We start from the raw sequence: 14,285 nt of genomic DNA, 5'->3' as shown, positions 1-14,285 counted from the left end.
TTTACAAGATAATGCATGGGATGGAGAAAGTAGAGAAAGAAGTACTTTTCTCCCTTTCTCACAATACGAGAACTCGTGGGCATTCGATGAAATTGCTGAGCAGACAGGTTAAAACGGATAAAAGGAAGTACTTCTTCACCCAATGGGTGATTAACATGTGGAATTCACTGCCACAGGAGGTGGTGGCGGCCACAAGCATGGCCACCTTCAAGAGGGGGTTAGATAAAAATATGGAGCAGAGGTCCATCAGTGGCTATTAGCCACAGTGTGTATGTGTGTGTGTGTGTGTATATATATATATATATGTTCTTAACTCTGGTCCCTTCTATTATCCAAGCTTTTTGAAAGCCTTTATTTATGATTTTTCCTGCTATGTCCTTGGACCTTAGTTTCACAACGATATCTCTGGGTAGGCCTTTGTTTTTTGCATATGATGAGTTGACTCTATAGACACTGTCCAGCATACTTCTAAATTTTTCAGGATCCTCTTCTAAGTATTCAGCAATGATTTTCACCATGTAGTCCATTAAATCTGTTTCCTCTCTTTCAGGTATTCCTCTCAGACGCACTTGTGTTTCCATCAATCTGCAGTCGTGGATTGTAACCCTTTCTTGAAGTTTTAACAAAGTAGAGGCTTGTGTATCCACTTTCTCTTCAACTTGTTTAACTCTGTTTCCCAGTTCATCTTTAAAGCCCTCAATATCTTTCCTAAGATCACCAATATCTTTTTTCAGTTCTTTTTTAAGAGCCAGTAGCATTTTATCCATTCCTTTCATCATCTTGGTTTCTAATGCATCAAATTGGCTTTGCATCTTGCCAAAAGAATGAGCCCTTGATCAGGTTACTCTCTCTTCTGACATAAAAAACTCACCAAACCTAAAAAGGTCTCCAAATTAAAATTCAACACCAAGTCCAATAGCTTAGAGTATGCTGTTTAAAATAAAGCTAATTTCATCTTCCTCCCATCTTCCTGGGCTGAGATATTGATTTTCAACAAATTTGGCTATTTTCCCCCCTTTTAAAATGGCAATCGTTCTTTGTCTATGGTTACATAGAGTCTTAGAGAGGTCCTTCTTCGATCTTGGTTTTAATTCCTTCCTGGTTCAAGTGTAACAGCTTTGTAATCCTTGTAGGCTTCACCTCATTGGCCAGTAGGTTTTACTTCCCAGTTCAGATTACTCAGTTCCCGTCTTTTAAATATCGCAGCTTTTGAAATTTGCAGATAAGAACGTGGAGTGTTGAACAGAAGAGCCTGCGTCATCAACCTCAGGAATGTAAACAATTTCCTTCTTTTACAAATTCTATTTAAGTCTTTAGTTTCCAAGAGTTCAAATTTAGCAGGCAGTTATCTCCTTCTCTTTCGCTTCACTTCTATTTATTTTTAATTTTCAAGGCTATTCAGATTAGCTTAAAGAGTCTCAGGAGCAAAAACATTGAATAACGGTACCTTGTCAGCTTATGCTCTTTCACTTCGGCTTCTTAGTTAGTTATCTTGCAGTTATAAATCAGTCCTTGAAGTGCCTGGGTTCCGACAGGCTCAGGTCAATTTAATGGCTTTTTAATCCTTTGTAGATGATGGAAGATGCTCCCCCAACGTCCGATCTCAAAGCTCAAAAAAAGGCGGCTTCAGCCACCTAATTTCAGCTGAGATCAGCAACTAAAGGAATTTAGGCGTCATCTTTGTCTAATCTCTAGCTGAGATTAGTGAGCAGGGCCCCCGAAAGGGTCTTTCTGCCCTAAACAAAGGGGAAAAAAATCCCCCTTATTTAGAGGGCTGCAGCTCTGCCGTCAGCTCAGACCGGAAGCCCTATGTGGTGCAAAGTTTGACTGCCAGCATTCAAAACAGTAAAATATTTAATTAGAAGAGAAAAAGAAAAGAAAAGAAAAAAACAAAAGCAGTTGCATGTAACAGTTTAGCACAGCACCCAAACAGCAACCAGAAGGACAAATAAAAGGTGGATTTAAATGCATCCTCCCATCCCTGGTTTAAACTTGCCCTGCCTTGTGGATGACTTCCTCGGTCTGACTGCCTGGAGTCCTCTCCCTCTTGAGAAGGCCTCTCCCACAGTCAGGAGCCCACAGACTGACAACCTCTCTCCTTGAGGGCCAGCCGAGAACTGATCTTTTCCCGCCTCACTCCAATTAAAAAAAAAAAAAGAACTTCCTGCCCCTCTAGGAGGCTTTCCCCCTAGAGTTGATGGTTTAACTCTGGAAGGGAGGAGGGAGTGAAGGGAAGGCTAGGCCACAAAGCCTGCCTTAGCAGTTTCATGTTCCCTCCCAACCAAGCACCACCATTAGCTAAGATGGCATTTCTCCACAGGAAGTAATGGAGCAAAGTTAATTGTTCTTTGAGGGAAGGAGTACTTCCTTTCATCTGTTCAGAGTCTAATGCCTAGCACTTTCACTGAGTTGCTACTAGTATTGTAGGAGAGAAAGAATAAGTTCCCTCTATCCATTTTATTCATTTTATGCATAATTTTATAAACTTCTATCATGTCCCCTCCCTATTGTCATCTTCTCCTTCCCAAAACTGAAAAGCCCCAAGGATACAGTACTCTAAGAGCATTTTTAGTATTCTGCTTCAGAGAATTTTGTCACCCAAGCAACAAGTTACAACAATAGATTGCAATTAGAGAAGACAAAGCAGGATGTTCTCACTAACAACATTTATTCCTAAGTACTCAGCAAACTGATACAGAACAGTCTGTTCAAATTGTTTGCTTGATGGCAAATTATCCCATAACAGCTCACAGCACAGAAATCATTTTGTGTATAAAAGAAAAGTATCTATACAATCAAAAGTAGGGAAATCCAAGGCCTGTCTGTAGAAATAAAGAACACAGAGACCTCTGGACAATTCTGCAAGTGTACCACTCACTAGATTGTGAAGTACCTTCAAAAATTTTGACACTGTATAGTAATAACTTCTATTTTGAATCTGAGAGTGTGTTGACTTTCCAGAACTTAACAAAGGAAACCACCTCCTACTGACTTGAACCATTGGTCAAAGTAGTTCAGTATTATCAACCCAATTGCTTTCACCTCTCCAAGGTTCTGAATACTCTTTAAGCTAAATCACCAAGAACCAAGCCCAGATTCTTATGTATTCAAACCACATTCTGTTCCACTTATCTATGAAGCCTCTCATATGGGTTATGAAATACTATTAAATTGCATCTTCATAGTCACTCAGGGTATAATGCTTGTGTTATGATACTTAAAGAGAAGAATAGTAAAGATTGGATGGAAATTTCAGGAAAGGAATTCAGTAACAAACCCAATTGTGTTTTGGAGGACTTGAATAAAAATTATGGGAGATTCAGTAGCCATAACAAGTAATTTAGTGACCCAGTAATCATAATGTGTCCTTTCCTTCTCACCTTGTTGTCTTGGTTTTCCACCTTGGGATACATTCTGCTCCCTTAGTTCATTTCCCATGCCTGATGAAGACAGCTGTTGCCACTGAAAGTTTTTGCCACAATGTGCACTGTTAGTTGAGAAAGAATGACCCCAGAGCACACTAATTTATGCAGCAGCTCACAACTTTTATGCCTGTAGCTCACAACTTTTATGCCAGTAGCTCACAAAATAGAATTTTTGCTCACAAGACTCTACAGTTTAAAGGGAACATTGGTTGCGGGTGGGTTGGGAAGACACCAAGGGGTGGGGGGAATGAATACCTTCACTTGGATGGGTGGGAAGATAGCAGGCATGGGTGGGGGGCAATTATCCCAGAGCTTCTTTCTAGAGCTTGTTGTATTTTTCCTCACAATGGGCCTTATTTCTAGTTTCTAATGACAAAATATTAGATAAGCCTCTCTCTGATGAATCCTGTTGTGAATCTTTATTTTATTTTTTGTCTGTTGTGTATATTTCCCTCTGTAGCCTTCATTGCTATGCACATCTTATCTTCTTCCTTTCTATTCTACACCTTAGCATCTCTGTGTCTCTGTCTTTCAGCTTCTGTATACTAAAAGAATTTGAGAAGGCTGGTGGCTATTCATCAGATCAAGTTAATTTGATTTCAGTTCAAATTGGAATCACAGTTATTTTAGGCCCTACGCACTCCTGTATCCCTTTGTGTAAGCACCATCACTTCTTTTTGTCTTACAGAGTTTAAATACAGCAAGTAGGTCACTCACTAACAGAGGCCTAATGCCAGGATGTTCTTCTATTGATGCTGGGCAGTCTGGGTTATACAATTACCAATTCTTGGAACTATGTATTTGGGGATTTCTGATCTATGTATCTGAGTGCCAATTGAACCCACTGAGTGTGCTCACTATACTGTTTGTATCTCCATGAATGCCTGAGAAATGAAGTTCCCAGTTCTTTGTAATAGAACTAATAATGTTAAGGAAAAAAATAGAACTGGAAATCTCAAACTTCCCAGTAACATAACACAAGAGGCCTGCTGGATCAGACCAGTGGTTCATCTCATCCAGCATTTTGTCTCAAAAAGTGGCCAACTAGTTACTCTGGAGGATCAACAACCAACAGAGCATAGAGGCCTTCCCCTGATGTTGCCTCATATTGGTATTAAAAGGTTTACTGCCTCTAAATGTGGACATTCTCTTTAGTCAACTTGACCAGTAGCCATTGACCAATGTATCCTCTATTAACCTTAACCTCCCCTTTTAGGCCATCTATGCCTGTAGCCATCACAACATCATCTGGCAGCGAATTCCACATTTTAATAACTTATTGAGTAAAGTATTTCCTTCTGTCCATTCTGAATCTAGTACCCATCAACATCATTGGATGTTCTTGAGTTCTGGTATTTTGAGAGATCTCTCTTTCCACCCTTACTACCCCATGCATAATTTTATAAACCTCTATCATGCCTCCTTTAGCTATCTCTTTTCTAAACTGAACGGTCTGGAACTTTTTAGCCTTTCCTAATAGGAAAGGTGCTCCAACACCTTAATAATTTTGGCTACCCTCTTCTGTACTTTTTTCAGCTCTGCAATGTCCTTTTTTGACATATGGTGATCAGAACTGCACATAGTATTCCAAATGAGGCCACACCATAGTTCTATATAGGGGCATTATAATACTGGCTGTTTTATCTTCAGTCTCTTTCCTAATAATTCCCAGCCTTTTTAACTGCTGTAGCACACTGGGTTGACATTATCATTTAGCTATCCACTACTACTACCCCATGGTCTCTTTCCAAATAGTCTAAGAAAGTTGACATCCTGTTAGCATATACTGAGAATCTGAATTCTTTGGTCCTGTGTTCATCATGTTATACATACCTACACTGAATTTCATGTGCTACATTGCTGCCCACTCACCCAATTTATGGGAATCCTCCACAAAGCTTCACTATCTCTGCTTCCTGACATCTAACAAAATTTGTCTAGTTAAAAGTTTTATTAATTTTCTAAAGTAGAAAAAGGGGAAAGGGAAATGGGAAATGGGAAATAGAACATAAGAACATAAGAGAAGCCATGTTAGATCAGGCCAGTGGCCCATCCAGTCCAACACTCTATGTCACACAGTGGCAAAATTTATATATACACACACACACACACACACACACACACACTGTGGCTAATAGCCACTGATGGACCTCTGCTCCATATTTTTATCTAAACCCCTCTTGAAGGTGGCTATGCTTGTGGCCGCCACCACCTCCTGTGGCAGTGAATTCCACATGTTAATCACCCTTTGGGTAAAGAAGTACTTCCTTTTATCCATTTTAACCTGTCTGCTCAGCAATTTCATCGAATGCCCATAAGTTCTTGTATTGTGAGAAAGGGAGAAAAGTACTTCTTTCTCTACTTTCTCCATCCCATGCATTATCTTGTAAACCTCTATCATGTCACCCCACAGTCAACGTTTCTCCAAGCTAAAGAGCCCCAAGCGTTTCAACCTTTCTTCATAGGGAAAGTGTTCCAGCCCTTTAGTCATTCTAGTTGCCCTTTTCTGGACTTTCTCCAATGCTATAATATCCTTTTTGAGGTGCGGCGACCAGAACTGCACACAGTACTCCAAATGAGACCGCACCATCAATTTATACAGGGGCATTATGATACTGGCTGATTTGTTTTCAATTCCCTTCCTAATAATTCCCAGCATGGCGTTGGCCTTTTTTATTACAAACGCACACTGTCTTGACATTTTCAGTGAGTTACTACCACGACCCCAAGATCTCTCTCTTGGTCAGTCTCTGCCAGTTCACACCCCATTTGTAGCTGGGATTCTTGGCCCCAATGTGCATTACTTTGCACTTGGCCACATTGAACCACATCTGCCACGTTGACGCCCACTCACCCAGCCTCAACAGATCCCTTTGGAGTTCCTCACAATCCTCTCGGGTTCTCACCACCCTGAACAATTTAGTGTCATCTGCAAACTTGGCCACTTCACTGCTCACTCCCAACTCTAAATCATTTATGAACAAGTTAAAGAGCATGGGACCCAGTACCGAGCCCTGCGGCACCCCACTGCTTACCATCCTCCACTGCGAAGACTGCCCATTTATACTCACTCTCTGCTTCCTATTACTCAGCCAGTTTTTGATCCACAAGAGGACCTGTCCTTTTACTCCATGACTCTCAAGCTTTCTAAGTAGCCTTTGATGAGGAACTTTATCAAAAGCTTTCTGGAAGTCAAGGTAAACAACATCTATCGGGTCTTCCCTTACAGAACCCATGCTGAGTCTTCCTCAATAACCCGTGTCCATCAATGTGCCTACTCATTTTGTCCTTGATAATGCTTTCTACCAACTTTCCCGGTATTGAAGTCAGACTGACTGGCCTGTAATTTCCCGGATCTCCTCTGGAACCCTTTTTAAAGATGGGGATGACATTTACTACCTTCCAGTCCTCAGGAACAGAGGCAGATTTCAATGAAAGATTACATATTTTTGTTAGAAGATCCACAAGTTCAAATTTGAGTTCTTTCAGAACTCTCGGATGTATGCCATCCGGACCCGGTGACTTATTAGTTTTTAATTCGTCAATCAGTTGTAGGACCTCCTCTCTTGTCACCTCAATCTGACTCAGGTCTTTCAACACCCCTTCCAAAATTAGTGGTTCTGGGGCAGGCAAAAAGTTCTCATCTTCCACAGTGAAGACTGAGGCAAAAAATGCATTCAGCTACTCAGCCATTTCCCTATCCTCCTTCACTAATCCTTTTACCCCATGGTCATCCAAGGGCCCCACTGCCTCCCTGGCTGGTTTCCTGCTTCTAATATATTTGAAGACATTTTTATTGTTGGTCTTTATGTTTGCAATATGCTCCTCATAGTCCCTTTTTGCCTGCCTGATCACAGTCTTGCATTTGATTTGCCACAGCCTGTGTTCCCTTTTACTAACCTCACTTGGACTGGTTTTCCACCGCTTAAAGGGGTCCTTCTTACCTTTTACAGCTTCCATTACTTTGTTTGTTAACCATGCAGGCCTTTTCTTATGCCTCCTTGTGCCTTTCCTAACTTGTGGTATGTATTTTATCTGAGCTTCTAGGATTATAGTTTTAAATAGTCTCCAAGCTTCCCCAAGGGTTTTGACCGTATTTACCTTTCCTTTCAGTTTCCTCCTCACATGCCTCTTCATCTCAGTGAATTTACCCCTTTTAAAGTTAAACGTGATTGTGGTGGTCTTTTTGGGCAACTCCCTATTTATACAAACGGTGAAATCAATAACATTATGGTCACTGCTCCCAAGTGGCGCAATCACTTTTACATCTCTCACCAAGTCTTGGGCATTACTTAGGACCTTAGAGATTAAGGTTATCATTAGCAATACATTTGTAATCTAGTCTGCATGTTGACAAGTCTTCCAGATAAAATATCACTGATACATTGTTATTCATCTTGCATCATATCTTCCTGATCTATGAAAAAATGTTACAAAAATTATAAATTGTCATTTAACTATCTATCTTACCCTATTGGATTACCTTTCCACATTTTAGTATACATCATAGTAGATAAGAAAAAGAGAATAACAGTTCACACCAATGTTTCTTAAGAGTCTAACCACAAATATAGCTTCTCCCAGTGTTTCCTTGCATCTTTCTTAGATTTTCCAACCAGCAACTGGGATAGTCTATTTCCTCCATTTCCAAGATTCTCCCTATCAAGTCCGATCTCTTGGGGATTTTCTGAAGTTTCCATTTCTGTGCCAGAAGAATCCTAGCTGCTGTATTATGAGCTATTAAATGTCTCATCTCTTTTGTATAGTTAGCGGGATATATATTCAATAAAAATAGTTCTGACTTAAATTGAATCTGTGTCTTCAAAATTTTCTGTAGAAGTTCATGGACCATCTTCCAGTACTTTCCCACCACTTCACAGGTCCACCACATATGGTAAAGAAGATGAAGATTTTGGATTTATATCCCGCCCTATACTCTGAATCTCAGAGTAGTCAAAATCTCCTTTACCTTCCCCCCCACACACACACACAACAAACACCCTGTGTGGTAGATGGGGCTGAGAGTGCTTTTATAGCAGCTACCCTTTCAAGGAGAGCTTTTATGAAAGCTATGGCTGACCCAAGGCCATCTCAGCAGGTGCAAGTGGAAGGGTGGTAAAATGACCCCACATGTGTCATACATTTCCAAACCTTATTGGACATATTAGAGTACATTTCGGACAATTCCTGAGGAGTCACATACCACCAATCGAACATTTTATACAATTTTTCTTTAAAGGCTACTGATTTGGTTAATTTAATGTTAGATTTCCATAATGTCTACCATTCATCTAACATAATATTGTGACCTACTGTGACGGTAATGAACGGGTTAACAAGAAAACTAAGGACGCATAGAGCCTGCGTCAGGTGACCTGAGGGTGGGGGCCAGAGTGCTCGGAACTCTCAGAGGTGATTGACAGCTAACGGCTGAGGGCAGTTAGTGACAGACAGAGTCTGAGGGAGACTGCTAAAGAGAGCAGTTGGTCTGAGAAGGAGCTGAGATAGGAGCTGAGGAGAGTCTTTGAGAGAAGCAAAGCTCACTGCTCACTCTTTAAAGACAGTCACGGGGCTGTGTGTGACTAAAGGTGTGAAGTTATAACAGAGTGTAACCCAAATAAATGTGCCCATGTACCCATTGCTCAGCAAAAGGCTTGCGCAATGATTCAGAAGGGAAGGGACATGTGACGGTAATGAACAGGTTAACAAGAAAACTAAGAACGCATAGAGCCTGCGTCAGGTGACCTGAGGGTGACCTGAGGGTGGGGGCCAGAGTGCTCCGAACTCTCAGAGGTGATTGACAGTGTTGGAGAGTGAAAGCTGTTTGATCTGTGAAACCTGAGAGACCTAAGGGAACTAGATATTATGAAGCCTGAACTACAAAGAAACTGTTAACTGCTTGAGATACAATATAGCCCATGTATATAATTCCCATTCCTCAGTTGAAGACGGTGTGTGTATGTTAATAAATTTCTGTGGTTTACTTTAATGTTCTCTGGTGCCAGGATATTGGGAAAGCTATCAAAGCTGCTGTGGTCCCCTACCTACAAACTGAGTTTATATCCATCTGAAAGCAAAACAAAAACCCCGAAGAGACTAGTAGTGAGAAATCCATATTACACCCACCCATTGCATTTTATAGTCGTGAGGTAAAATTCAAAAGGAAGAACTGAGGCTGAAGAGGGGCTGGGGTAACCATAAGCCGCATATAGAAACGATCCAGTGAGACCGCGAGGCTCGCTGTTATACCTACATTCTTGGCCCATTGGACCATGCAATCCTTTACAAACTCATCTTGAATTTTCATCTGTAATAAATATGAATACAGTTTCAAAATCAATTTCTCTTGAGGACCCAAGAAAATTTTGTCAAAGGGGTGTTGTTCCATATTAAAACCCACTGTCTTATCTTTGGCGTATCTAGATTTTATTTGTTGTCTCAACCACCAATCTATTCTAATATCAATATCAACAGTTTTCAACAGTTCTTCATATTTGTAAACCTGGTTTGGTTTTAAAAGATTTGGTGGTGTAAAAGCTTCCACTGGGGATACCCATTTTGGGATTTTCTGATAGATGCTTGATTTTATCCAAGTGTGGTACATCCGGAACCAATGGTTCTTAAAGTAAGAGTATCCTTCTAGCTTCTGGTACCAGAGATAGGCATGCCAACCCAGGGTGAGATCATGACTTTCTAGTAATAACTGTCTCCTATCATTCAACATGACCCAGTCTCTCACCCATAACAACACTGAAGCTCTATAATATAGTTGCCAATCTGGAAGACCTAGGCCAGCTCTTGATTTAGAATCTTGTAGTGTTTTTAATTTAATTCTTGTTTTTTTCTTTCTCCAGATGAACACAGATATCAATTAATTCAATTCTTGAAAAAAAACACTAGTTAGCAAGACTGGTATAGTTTGAAATAAAAATAGCAATCTTGGTAAAATATTCATTTTTTTATCGTGGCTGTTCTTCCCATTAGTGATATATTTAAATCCTGCCATTTTTCCAAGTCTTTTTAAATTTCTTTAAGAAGTTTGTCATAATTATCCATCTTTAGGTTGCTACGTTTGAGATATATATACCCAAGTAATTCACTTTTTTTTCATGGGAGAAACCCGATTTTTGTTGGAAAAGGTTAATTAGTTCTATTGTCATATTTTTGGTCAAAAAATTAGTTTTAGCATAATTTATCTTCAAACCAGCTCAGTGACCAAATTGATTAATCTTGTTTATCAGCAAATTGATTGAATCTAATGGTTGCTCTAATATAAAAACCAGATGATCCGCAAATGCCCTCAACTTATATTGTTCTCCCTTAATCACTGCGCCTAAAAATTTGAATCCATAAGAAAACCTATCCTCTTATTTCATGATGACTGCAAAGCTTACTCAAGAGTCTGTTGTGAGGAACCTTTTCAAATGCCCAAGTGAGGGCCTTTTGAATGCCCAAGTATATAATATCTACTCAGAATATCCAGTAGAGGAGTATCCAAGTCTTGTTCCAAGAAGCTTATTTTATCAGTCCTCAGCTAATACTCAAACTTCTGTGAATGTTGCCAGTTCTTGAAATGGTATGCCCCTTTCAAATAAAAACTACATAAAAGAAGAATCAATGCAAGAAAATAATATGCTTACATTCCTTCAGCTGTTGGAAACCCCAGGAGAACAGCAACAGACAGATCTCCATGGAAATGGCCAGCTGCACAGCACTTTTTCATGGTTTAAATATGAGCTACTCCCAAGGTTTTATATACCATCTTAAGTGTCACTGATTTCACTGGTGCTTGTAAGAATACATAACTGACCTTGACAGGATTATGTTCTCCCAAGACCAAATGATCAGCAGTGGTATGTGCAAGCATCCAGTGTAGATAACAAACAAGCATCCAGTGTAGATAACAAACAAACCACTGTGTTCTTCCCACTACTCCACTTACCTCATACCAGGTGTGTAATGTACTGAGTGACGAGACCTGTTGAAGGCAATATACTTTATTCGTAGGTACATTACAAGAGAGAGAACACGTGGGCCAGGTCCCGCTTATATACATTCCCCAGAACAACACTCAGTCAGGCCAGGTCCATGTGGTAGGCATGGGCGGGGTAGCTCTCAGTGCAGGTGCTGCTGTCGGTTCTTCCCTGCCCCTTACTGCTGCTGGCTCTTCCGGTAAGGTGCAGCGGCACATCTGATATATATGCCTCCACAGGATTTGGCCCCCCTCCATTGAGACGTCGTAGTGGCGGGACCTGGTCACACGCAGCACTCAGCCCGCTACCCACTCAGGGCCGCTTGCGTAGTTTCTTGCATACACCGGATCCCTTGGAAAGAACCCCCTAGCGGCCTCCCTGATTTCGGGGGAACTGTGGAGGTGGCCCGGTCGGGATGCAACCGGTCAAGCCTTGTGATTAGCTTCCTCCCCATTAACAATTCCGCTGGGCTCATCCTGGTGATTGGGTTGGGGGTGATTCTATTATCAAATAAGAAAGCGGCCAGGCGGTGGTCCCAGTCCCCTTGTACAATGCGTCCCAGGGCCTCTTTTGTGGTGTGCACCATCCGCTCTGCTTGGTCATTGGTGGCCGGATGGAAGGGGGTGGACCGTATGTGTTTTATTAGGTATCTCTGCAAGAACTCCCGGAATTCCCGGGAGGTGAAAGCGGTCCCATTATCCGTGATGAGGGTGTCGGGGATCCCGTGCGTGCAGAAGACCCTGCGCAACGCCTGGAACGCCGCCGCCATGGAGGTTGAAGCTACTGGAATTACTTCCAACCACTTGGTGTGGGCATCCACCAGAATGAAGAAGGTTTGGCCCTGATATGGCCCCGCAAAGTCTAGATGTAACCTGGACCATGGCCTTCTAGGGGATTCCCAGCGGTGTACAAGGGCACTTGGCAGCTCGGGCCGGGACTCCTGGCAGGACTGGCACCTTTGAACCCACCCTTCGATCTCTTCATCCATCCCTGGCCACCATACATAGCTGCACGCTAGGGCTTTCATCAGTACAATCCCTGGATGTGTTTCGTGTAGGGCCTCCAGCACTTGTTTCTGCATGGGGGGGGGGGGACACCACCACCCTGCTTCCCCAGAGAAGGCACCCCTTGTGAGTGGACAGTTCTTCCCTGCGGGCTGCGAATGCCTTGAATTCAGCAGCCTGTTTTCCCTTGGGCCATCCCCTTCCCACCCAGTCGAGAACTCTGGCGAGTATCCTGTCCCGTCCCGTGGCATTCGCTACCTCTGTGGTGTGGAGGGGTCTCTCCGGTAGCATCTTGATGAGCATCACATGGTGGGTGGGGGCAGGGTCTGGGTCCATGGCTGGCAGCGGCAGGCGGCTGAGGGCGTCCACGTGCCCCATGGCTTTGCACAGACGGTGGACCAGGGTATATGTATAGGAATTGAGGAACTGATTCCACCACAGGATGCGCTGCGACAAAATCTGTGGCATCTGGCGGTCTGGGGTGAGGAGTCCCAGGAGCGGCTTATGATCCGTGGCGATCGTAAAACGCCTACCGTACAGGTAGTCGTTAAATTTATGCACCCCCGCCATGATTGCCAATGCCTTCTTATCTATCTGGGCATAGTTGTGCTCCGCGGGGGTCAACATCCTAGAATAATAGGCCATGGGGACCTCCCTCCCATCCGGGAGTTGGTGACCCAGGACGGCGCCCACCCCATACGGGGACGCATCACAAGCCAAGATCACCGGCAGGGCTTCATTGAAATGGTGGAGCACGGTATTAGATACGAGGAGCTCCTTAACTACCTGAAAAGTGGCAGCCTGCTTCTTTCCCCACACCCAGGGGGCGTTTTTGTCTAGAAGCCTATGGAGGGGTTCTGCGATGGCCGCTTTGTGCAGCAAAAATGAATGATAGAAATTTAGTAACCCCAAGAAGCTTTGCACGTGGGGGCCGAGGCCTCCACAATGGCCTTGGTCTTGTCGGCCGTAGGGTGGATTCCTGCAGCGTCAAGTGCGAAGCCCAAGAACTCCACCCTTGGCACCCCAAGGGAACACCTTTCCCGCTTGACTTTAAGTCCCGCCGCCTGGAATCAGCGGAGTGCCTCTTGCAGGCGGTTGCTGAACTCCTCAGCGTCCGGGGCGGTGATCAAAACGTCATTGAAAAACAGTTGCACCCTGGGGATCCCTTTGAGGAGAGAATCCATTAGGCTCTGAAAGACCCCCGGAGCCACACTCACCCCAAATTGCAACCGCCACACCCTAAAAGCTCCCCTGTGGGTCACTATGGTCTGGGCTTCTGCTGTCTCGGCGTCCACGGGGAGCTGCTGGTATGCCTGGTATGCCTGGGCCAAGTTCAGCTTCCCGAATATTTTTGAACCCACTAGTGCTGCCAGAACGTGACTGACTAGGGGGACTGGGTAGGGGTTATCTCGTAGTGCCTTGTTTATGGTGCACTTGTAATCGGCGCATATGCGCACCTCCCCATTTGGCTTCACCGGGGTTACTATAGGCATTTCCCATGCAGCATAGGAAACCAGTTCTAGCACTCCCTGGGTGGTGAGACGGTCCAGCTCCGCTTCTATTTTGGGCTTGAGGGCAAACAGAACTCGCCTGACCTTCAGCCTTATCGGTCGCACGTGGGGGTCAAGGAGTAAGGATATGGGAGGGCCTTTGTAGCACCCTAGGGCTCAATCAAACACCTCTGGGAATTCCCGGCACACGTGCTCGAACCCCTGCATCCCCAGCTGCTGCACCCCCACGATCTGAATTCCCAGAGGCTGAAACCAGGCCATGCCCAGCAGTGTGGTAAGCTGGCGTTTGACTACAAGTATATCAAGTTTCCCCCTAAAGCTCTTAAACTCCACCCTCACCGTGGCCTATCCCAAAATCTGAATGGGGTTCTT

Source organism: Heteronotia binoei, chromosome 21 (assembly GCF_032191835.1).
Source record: "Heteronotia binoei isolate CCM8104 ecotype False Entrance Well chromosome 21, APGP_CSIRO_Hbin_v1, whole genome shotgun sequence".
In the NCBI taxonomy this organism is placed as follows: domain Eukaryota; kingdom Metazoa; phylum Chordata; class Lepidosauria; order Squamata; family Gekkonidae; genus Heteronotia; species Heteronotia binoei.
This window is presented reverse-complemented; position numbering follows the sequence as displayed.